Raw genomic sequence first — 10126 nt, 5'->3', positions numbered from 1 at the left:
AAGGGAAGGAAGAGAGCAACAAAGGTGAACATGAAGAAGATACTTTCCAAAGAAGGAGAGGAGGGAGGGAACATACAATGAGGGAGGAGAGAAGACAAGGAAATGAGGAGAGGAAACATAAACTCGGAGGAGGGAGATTGAAAGGTGTTCTAAAAGGGAGGGCTAGACCTCCAGGCTGCCGTCCATCCTCCCTCCCTCCCCCCTCCCTCCCTCCCTCCCTCCCTCCCTCCCCGAGTGGACATGCCCAGACACGACTATCTCTGCTGGGCAGACGCTTCCACCCCCCCTCCCCCGACTCCACTCCATCTCTGGTTCTCAGGCTCAAGAGACAAGAGGATCCTACAACACACACACTTACACTCCTAAACTAACCTTTGTGCAAACCTACACACACACACACACACACACACACACACACACGGTAAAGACTATTTGACAGCCTGGGAACTATGCAGGAAACAAAGAATGTCTCTTCCCTGAGCTCTGCAATATGACACACACACACACACACACACACACACACACACACACACACACACATTCTCACACACACACACTCGGGTGAAGAAACCGAGACCAAGTCTAATATTTTCCTGCGTAGCTTTGAAGGGCTAACCACACTTAAATGATCTAAATGTAAAGAAATTGTTCTGTGTATGTTCCACTAAATTATTCCACTGAATGCCGCTGTGGGTTGTGCCTCTGTGTCTGGGTGTGTGTTTGGGATCGGGGGCTCTCTGTGAAGACGGGGTCCTGGCCGGTTGAGAGGGAGGTGAGTGGGCGTGACGAATACTGCCAGATTTCAGTGATTGTCTTCGCCGGGAAGACTCATATTTTGTGTTTTTCCTCTTTCCAGGATATTTGAAATGCTCCCTCCTCATGTTGGGATGAACGTTTAATACTATTGAAGGAGTTTTGACCATTATGAAGATGGAGAAAGAGGACCTTTTTATGGACTCAAGTCGTGAAATGCATTGTGATTCACAAGTACCCTGCAAGTGATGAATAAATAACTTAAAACGACCTGTAATGGGACTTACAACTGACTTTATTAACGGCAGACAAATTGCTGCAGCTGTAAAGATTTGTATTTCTTTCACTGACTATTGTCTCATGTTTCCTGTCACATTAAGCATATTCAACAAAGCATCAAATGATGACTTGAGTTTTATTTCACATCACAGTCTTACCAACTCAAGTTTGGTGAAGGTTTTTCGTTGTCGGTGACCCCTAATCCAAGCGAAGGGACTTGATGATACACAGATGCTGCTAAGACCAGGTTTATCAAAACCTTGTGTGGTGCGATAAGTTGTTCCATAAAACATGGAACAACTTATTCAATTTAAAGGATCTTATATTCACTTAATGCGTTTGCAAGGAATCTTTACATAAAAGTTGGTAACATGCAGTTACGTCAGATTGCCTTGCACCGTCCTTTTCTCAAACTTAATTTACTCCACATGAAAATGACGAGGATGGAGTAGATTAAAATATTACATCCAACTTTGGTGTTTGATGCTGTGCTAGCAGTCCAAACGTGTGTATGTACATTTAAACTGCTAGCTAGAATATTGGCCAAATTGTTGGCTAGGCTGGTATTTAAACATTAAACATAGCTCGATACAATTAAGGGCTTTATTGACTGAGCTTTGGGCATGCATACGTAACCCTTTCTCTACAATAATGGCTTTCAAATTAGGCCTAATTTGTATACTTCATAAGGTTTCATTTATTGCTGATTTTACAACCTATACGAATTTTATTGGCTTTATATTTGTGACATGTGTTTCCTCTCATATCACAGAACACTTCACTGTGTTGGCCATTATTCTTGCTTTCCCTAAAGCTGAGTACGACTTGATAAAGAGGATTTCGAAATGTTCGAAATTGGTCAGCTTGTATGTCTAGTCACACCTAGTGCCCCCTGTGGCCGTGAGTGGGTACTTTACACGAGTTTATAAATCTAGAGCAACCAAACACATTTATAAATCGTACAAGTGCTTTACATTAAAGCGAGGATCTAATCATAAGTCTAAAAGTTGAATGACTGCAATACCTGCGAGAAATTGTACTGAGACATACACACTTACAGACCTGTGTGGCATTCCAAAAGTGTGTGTGTGTGCTTATGCAAGTTCACCTGTGTGTGTGCATACCTTTGCAAATCCAAGATGTTCGTAATTTGAGTAGAATGCAGGGGATAAACTGTATGTTTGTGTTTTAGTATATGAGGGAGTGATGTTTGTGTATGTATGTTATTTTGTGTGTGTGTGTATGCAACAGTGAGAGTTTGTAACTGAGGAATGTGACCAGATTGTCTGTAATGACTCAGGTGATCTCAGTTCCTGTGGCTGATGATTCACATGGAGGTCAAGTTACACACACACACACACACACACACACACACACACACACACACACACACACACACACAGCCTATTCGTAAAAACCTGGTTTGGCCCTTAGGGTGCTTTTTAAAAAAAAAATGCACTTTGTGGTTCAGCAAGTGTTTTGTAGTCTAAATTAACGACCTAGCTCGAGAGTTGTAGATGTATGATCATAACTAAAACCATATTTATACTTCGACCTGTGCAAATCTAAACCTTGTTTTGCCATTTTCACATGAGGAACGCTGCGGCAGTGACAAACACAATAATGTCTCCTCATAATGAAAGATAATTTAAGGATGAAAACACTATTACTACCAATAACCTGCAGTGCATATGCTCCTGAAATGCTGGCGGCCATTGTGATGTTATGCACGATGCTCGAGCCCGAGTCCCTTTGAAATATCTCTGTATGTTTCTCTTCCCAACCCTCCCCGCTGTCTGTAAGTCTCTCCCCCACTCTCTGTGTCTGTAAGTCTCTCCCCCTCTGTCTTTAGGTCTCCCCCCCTCTCTCTCCCCCCCTATGTAAGTATCTCTCTGTCTCTCTATCAGTCAGTGTTTTCCCAGGGCTGTCATCCTCTATGGGGAACACACACACACACACACACACACACACACACACACACACACACACACACCGCCGTCACCTTATCCCCCAACCTGATCCCTCCTTTACATTCCTCTGTGTGTGTGCGTGCGTGTGTGTGAGGCCTCTGTGCGCTCACTGCTGCCTTCCCCATACCGGAGGACAGCCTGTGTCATCGAAAGTGTCACCATCGAAATTGTGCAAAACTCAGTTTGTTTCATGAAATGAATCTTCACAAAATATGTGCTCTATAATTTTTTATTTTTTTATAAAGGTTTTTGTGTGTAAAATATTGGAAAGAACCGAATGTGCATGACACAATTTGAGCTGATGATTACGCATGTGTGTGCATGTGTGTGTGTGTTGGGGGGGGGGGGGGGGGGGGGGCTTTCTCCATATCAGTTGGGAACAGGCCAGGTGTGTGCATAGAAGAAGGTGTTCGGCTGGTGTTTGTTTGAGTGTCTGTCTGTCTGTCTGTCTGTCTGTCTGTCTGTCTGTCTGTCTGTCTGTCTGTACACACACACACACACACACACACACACACACACACACACACACACACACACACACACACACACACACACACACACACACACTACGAGATTAACCCAGGAAGACAAATATTGGATGACAAATGTGTGATTCTCAAAGAGCAGAAATCAATACCGCCGCCACCTCTTCGTCCCCCCCCCCCCTCCCTCACCTGGGGTCACGGGCTGGGAGTTCCCAGGGCTGCACCCAACACCTCCTTCGTGAACCTCCACCTCCTTCCAATCCCTCGAAACACGACTACACCTGCGTGCTACACACACACACACACACACCTGATTTGTGTTTGTTTTGACGTTTGCGCCTTAATCTAGTCCTTTAATCAACTACTATAGTGAACGTTTCTGGAAGAACAACCACCACCAGTCTTGGTGACAACATCAGTGACATCACGCATCGCCATTGATGACCTCAAAGGGCTAAGCGCTAGGCTAATAGGATATCATACAGCATGTGTTATATTGGTTGAGAATTTAAATGTTAAAACAAAATATCAACTAGCCTACATCTCTTAAGCTTATTACGTAATGATAGATTTATTATGACGTTAGAAATGTATCATAAAAAAAAAATCGGTCTGGCCTAATTGGATAAGAACTCTGGTCTGGGTTGTGAACCAGGGAATGATTTTCTCCTAAAGCGGGCCGGATCTCTGGTTCTTCTGTCCTAAATTGTGAGGTCACAAATGGAAATCTATTTGTCATACCGAATGGTGAAACTGGTGGCTTACGTCTGGTGTGTGTTATAATTTTTTTTTTCTGTGTGTGTTTGTGTGCATGCTGCATGCTGATTAGGTAAATGGGTGTGTCCATGTGGTTCTAGATCTCTCACACTAAAATAAGTAATCCTGTGATCCTGTCTGAATGCAGCACTTCGTGGCGGTATGATCTACGATGGTAGTTTAGCCCTACAGCACTGGAGAGCGCGTTTAATCCACACCCCTCTTTAGACCTGTTGAAGTGAGCGTGGATCCTTTGAGTGCGTCGGTTTAGGATGCTTGAAATATGGGCTAAGAATTTACTCATGCCTGTCTCTGGATGATGTTGAGCATAATCAAATAAAATATGAAGGCCTACAATATTTCCTCCTCGTATATTTTACTCCCTATTCTAGAACGATTTAGCTATAATTTGCGATTCGCGCCGTATTTCACGTCACACGTCAAGTCTAACGTGGCCAACTGACGCTCATGCGCCTTGTCTTACACGGCTGGGATACATCTTATTGTTGACCTCCCCTTCCCTTGAGAGATGACCCTGCTGTCAAACCGCGGTTATGACTCGCAGGCGGTGGAGCGATCAGCCACATGCCGATGGTTTCATTGAGGAATAGCCGGTCTATCGATCATCCTCCTCCGATCTGGCCAGCGCGATGTCCCAGTGGTTCTCAACCTAGGGGTCACGTGCCTTGGGAGGGCCGCTGCAGGGGACGGAGTGGGTCTCCAGGGAGGGTCAAAATGTGTTAATGAAGGGAAAAAAATGCAATACATTATTTTACCTTGGTATTGAGGATATATTTCACATTTGGCTTTTTTTTTCATTTGAGGTGTGAATTGAGGAAAGTAATTACGAATGGTTATTTGTTGGTGTTATCTACATGATGCGGTACATTTTCATGGTACACGAAGTGGGGAGTGTGTGTGACGTCTTGAAACTGTAGTTCCCGCTTTCCAACACTAGAAGGCAGTGTTTTGCGCAGGGCTTCGGTTTGACAAATTACTCAATAAACTCAGAAGAAACCTGGATAAATCTTGCGACACGCTGCTTTCATTAAATATCAAATGGGTGTGTGATTCAAACATCTTGGAAGAACAGATGGTGGTAATCTTAATGTTTTTCAAAAGAAAGGGTTACTTGTCCTCTGGCTTATTACAAATCTAATCTATAGGCTATTAGATGTCCCTGGGTCCACTTTTCTCTGTAAACGTGTCCAGGTCTGTGGTGGGGTTGAGATGGGACCTGGTTGGTAACTAGTTCTGGTCTGTATACTGGTTTTGGCCTGAGGTAGATCTGATCTGCAGTGGATCTGGTCTGGAGTAGATCTGGGCTGGAGTAGGTCTGTGATTCTGTTGGTTTTGAGTTGTGGTCGCGATGGTCTCTCGTGGTCCTGTTCTGTGTTGACCCAGGTCGAGGGTCACATTGGTCTCTAGCTGTCCTGTTCTGTGTTGACCCAGGTCTAGGCTCATATTGGTCTCTAGCGGTCCTGTTCTGTGTTGACCCAGGTCTAGGGTCACATTGGTCTCTAGCGGTCCTGGTCTGTGTTGACCCAGGTCGAGGGTCACATTGGTCTCTAGCGGTGCTGGTCTGTGTTGACCCAGGTCGAGGGTCACATTGGTCTCTAGCGGTCCTGGTCTGTGTTGACCCAGGTCTAGGCTCATATTGGTCTCTAGCGGTCCTGTTCTGTGTTGACCCAGGTCGAGGGTCACATTAGTCTCTAGCGGTCCTGGTCTGTGTTGACCCAGGTCGAGGGTCACATTGGTCTCTAGCGGTGCTGGTCTGTGTTGACCCAGGTCGAGGGTCACATTGGTCTCTAGCGGTCCTGGTCTGTGTTGACCCAGGTCTAGGCTCATATTGGTCTCTAGCGGTCCTGTTCTGTGTTGACCCAGGTCGAGGGTCACATTGGTCTCTAGCGGTCCTGGTCTGTGTTGACCCAGGTCTAGGCTCATATTGGTCTCTAGCGGTGCTGGTCCCTAGTGACTCTCAGATGGTCCTGCGGGTCCCTTACGGTTGGGGGTTAATGCCCCCTGGGTGTGAGAGGCCTGGCTCCTGTAGCTTCCTGCCAGCAGCTCCTGGGTGAGCCTAGACGGAGGTCTCTGCAGACCGGATCAGAGGCTTTATTAGCCCGCTGGATATGGACTCCACTGGTATTGTCCTGCAGCCCAGGAAGCCCCCCGATAACATCGCACACTCACGCTCACGTGCACACACACATGCACGTGCACGTGCACAGATTCCTCCATCAAATGCCTGACAGTCCAGGGCGTTGGGGCTGGACCTAGGGCATTGTTCTGGAACAAGGTGTGTGTGTGTGTGTGTGTGTGTGTGTGTGTGTGTGTGTGTGTGTGTGTGTGTGTGTGTGTGTGTGTGTGTGTGTGTGTGTGTGTGTGTGTGTGTGTGTGTGTGTGTGTGTGTGTGTGTGTGTGTTCGGTTTTGCGTGTTCAAGAGTATTTGTGTGTGTGTTTGTGTGTGTACGAGGGATTGCGTGCAGAGGTGAATGAATGCCTAGCCCTACTTGGTCTCTTCAGGATGTTTTGGGATTTACTAATGTGTGTGTGTGTGTGTGTGTGTGTGTGCGTGTGTGTGTGTATGTGTGCTCTAACTTCATAAAGCTCATTTCCTGTCTAGCTTGTAGAATAACAGCGGGAATCCTACACGCCACAATCCCAGATATAAAACTATACCACGAATTCCTCAGGGTGTGTGTGTGTTGTTGTAGTGCTTCTATGAGAGCGAGAGTGTGCGTGTTTGTGCATAAGGGCTCTAGGAGTGAGTGAGAGTGTGTGTGTGTGAACGGCTTTGAGTGTGAGAATTTGAGGTGGCCAAACATGTGAGTGGAGGAAGAGCTGCTCACTTCCTCATGATAAACTGACGCATAATGTTTATTATCTATTAATTAGCTATATAATTAACTATATAAGCTGAAGAGAGATTGTGTGTGTGTGTGTGTGTGTGTTTGTGCGTGTGTGTGAGTGTGTGTGTGTGTGTGTGCATTCGTCAGGTTATGTGTGTGTGCCAGGTTGTGTGTCCGGATGGGTGTTTCTACTTAAAAAGTCTTTGTTTACACTTGTATGGTGAAAGTAGAAGGTCAGAGATAGCGAGAGCGTCAACACACATACTCTCTCATACACACACACACACACACACACACACACACACACACACACACACACACACACACACACACACACACACACACACACACACACACACTCTCTATTTAAATTATAAAAACGGATCAAACCAAGGGAAGGGAACCGTTTGTCTAACTTACATCCCCTTTCAGTTTTCCTCATTATCCGTTCCAGTCTTCTTTTATTAAGTGTCTAACTCTGAGTTATTTTCGCTGTGCTAAGAGAATACTACGGCTCATAACGTGACGAGCAAATCCCACCGGAACACACGCCTGTGGTCGCCACGGGTTACGTTTCCTGGACCCGGGCACCTCATCTCCTTTGTGTTTCATCGATAAGAGATTACCTGCTTTTTCAAAAACGGCCGCCTGCCAATACAGCCAAAGCCTGCCTCAGAGCCTCTACATATAAATACACGTGTGTGTCTGTGTTCTGTTCTGTTATTCTTAGTTCGGGCGGCGCTGTCTTGAAGTTGGAGAGGTTATCTCAATGCAGCGGGGTCAGGCAATATGACTACCCCCAATCTGCCCAATCACTCACCAGCGAGACGGTACCTACTTAGAACCTTAAAGGAAACATTCCGCTCCAAACGGATGACCTTTAACCCCAAGTTCCCTTCATTCACCCTGTCCACACAATTGTGTGTGTGTCTGTGTGTAACGTTAATATCTGTGTTTTTAACTTTTTCACTGACTTGAATACAAAAGATACGGTCGTGAGTGTGTGTGTGTGTGTGTGTGCGTGATGGCTGGTTTAAGCAGCCTCCCCTGGCCACAGTCAGACTGATGAACGTTTAGGCTTGGTGAGGCTGCACACCTATTGTGCATGGAGCAGTAATGAACCAATGTGCACGGGTTAGACCAGCCGCCTGCAGCAAGGGGCACCAGCCCATGTATCATTGTCAATCAACTTCTGCAGTAAACTGGTTTTCCAACCTTACCGTCCTGTGTCCAGTAAAAGCTCCCTAGGTGCGTGTAGCAATGGACCTTGCTACAACGGAGGGAAGTTAAAGGGGTGATATTATGCCACCAGGTGTGAGTGTGATTAGCCTTTTGAAAATCTTCCTTTTCCTGTGATTCAGTGACATCACAAGGGGGAGTGTCCACCTAAATGGATGATGGATAGATAAGCCACATTTGCTACAGTCCACTGGTTAGGCTGGTAGACTGAACTATCCACACCTCTCGATAAACTCAATGGACTCTCCCACTTGTGATGTCACTAAAACACAGGAATGGCTTATCACACTCACACCTAATGGCATAATATCAACCCTTTAATAAATGTGTTTTTTCACGGATGACAATGCTCAGCATCCGTAGATAAATGGCAAGTGTGTGTTCGCGTTTGTGCACGTTGCGTGCGAGCACGTGCCGGCATTTCTGAAAACAATCGAGCAACGATGCCAGAAAGAGATAAAAGTAAATCGTTATCCTCAAAGTATTCCTGGCACGTCAAGTTCAATACAACGCTATGGGTGGATTTAGACCAGGGTGTATCTCTCACATTACCTCACACACACACACACATACGCACACACACACACACACACACACACACACACACACACACACACACACACACACACACACACACACACACACACACACACACACACACACACACACAGAACCTCACACACACACACACACACATACACATAACCATACACACACATGACTACACACACACACAACCTTACACATACACACACACACACACACACACACACAGAACCTCACACACACACACACACACACATACACATAACCACACACACACACACACACACACACACACAGCGAGGGAGTAACCGGCCCGTGTGCGTGACGGTCGGATCCGAAAGAGTTCTGACATTTATTGTGTCCTAACACAATGAGGACCTTTAACTCCGGCCAATCACAGGAAATGATTTAAGCGCCCATTCTTTCTCTCTTGTCCAATCGCCATCCTCCACTGCACAATCCTCAGAGATAAAAGCTGTTCTTCAGTCTCCAGAGTCACGTCAGTCCAGAATGCATTCGAGAGGGGGGCGGGGGGGGTTGATCATATGACTGTGTGTAATGCTCCTTTGAGACTCTTAACTGTTGATTAAAGTTTATACCAATACAGTTGAGTGGGGTTGATGTGAAACATTTGTTTGGAGAGTGCAGCAGTTAGGGGAGTTCATAGTCACAGTCAAACGGTTCTGGTTTCCATCCCCTAAAGTCTGCCTTGTAAAAGTATGACCTTTAGGCGTCCTTCAGCGAGTTCACCCCTGACCTCTGCCTGCTCTTTGATGACCTTTCATTATCATTTGATTGAAGGTTTTTCGGACATACAGATTGACGCATTTAGCAAATTTGGAGTCTGATTATTCTACAATATAGTTATGCCAGATATAATTAACATGTAATGAAGATACATTTATTTGAACATACAATTGGATCTGGACAAAAATAGGTCACGTTCTGAGATGATGTCGATGTGGAGGGTTGACCTCGTATGATGACTCCCACGCCCACATTATGAATCATTATGCGTTGAGCTGCACTTTTTTTCACCCTTTAACCTTCGCGATTACCTTGAGAATTATCGAAAAGTCTATGCTAGCGGTGGCCAGACTCACTCCTATACCAGGTGATCAAGAGCTGGGTTCCGGTCGACCGTAGTGGCAGCAGGTGCTACTCTGTGGTTGCCTGGCAACCTGCTGTTCCCAGCCCAGGTTTATTTGATATACTTGATATATTTGATGTACAACATCTCCAATTCCAA

General features: G+C 45.7%; 1 long non-coding RNA gene across 1 annotated transcript; it reads left to right on the top strand.

Moving 5' to 3' along the window:
* The first annotated feature begins 600 nt into the window (after positions 1-600).
* On the top strand, positions 601-1023 carry LOC132475952 (uncharacterized). Its single transcript, XR_009530030.1, has 2 exons — positions 601-772; positions 857-1023. It is a non-coding gene; the product is annotated as an uncharacterized LOC132475952 (long non-coding RNA).
* Positions 1024-10126: the final 9103 nt, after the last annotated feature.

Source organism: Gadus macrocephalus, chromosome 17, assembly GCF_031168955.1.
Source record: "Gadus macrocephalus chromosome 17, ASM3116895v1".
In the NCBI taxonomy this organism is placed as follows: Eukaryota; Metazoa; Chordata; class Actinopteri; order Gadiformes; family Gadidae; genus Gadus; species Gadus macrocephalus.
This window is presented reverse-complemented; position numbering and strand designations above follow the sequence as displayed.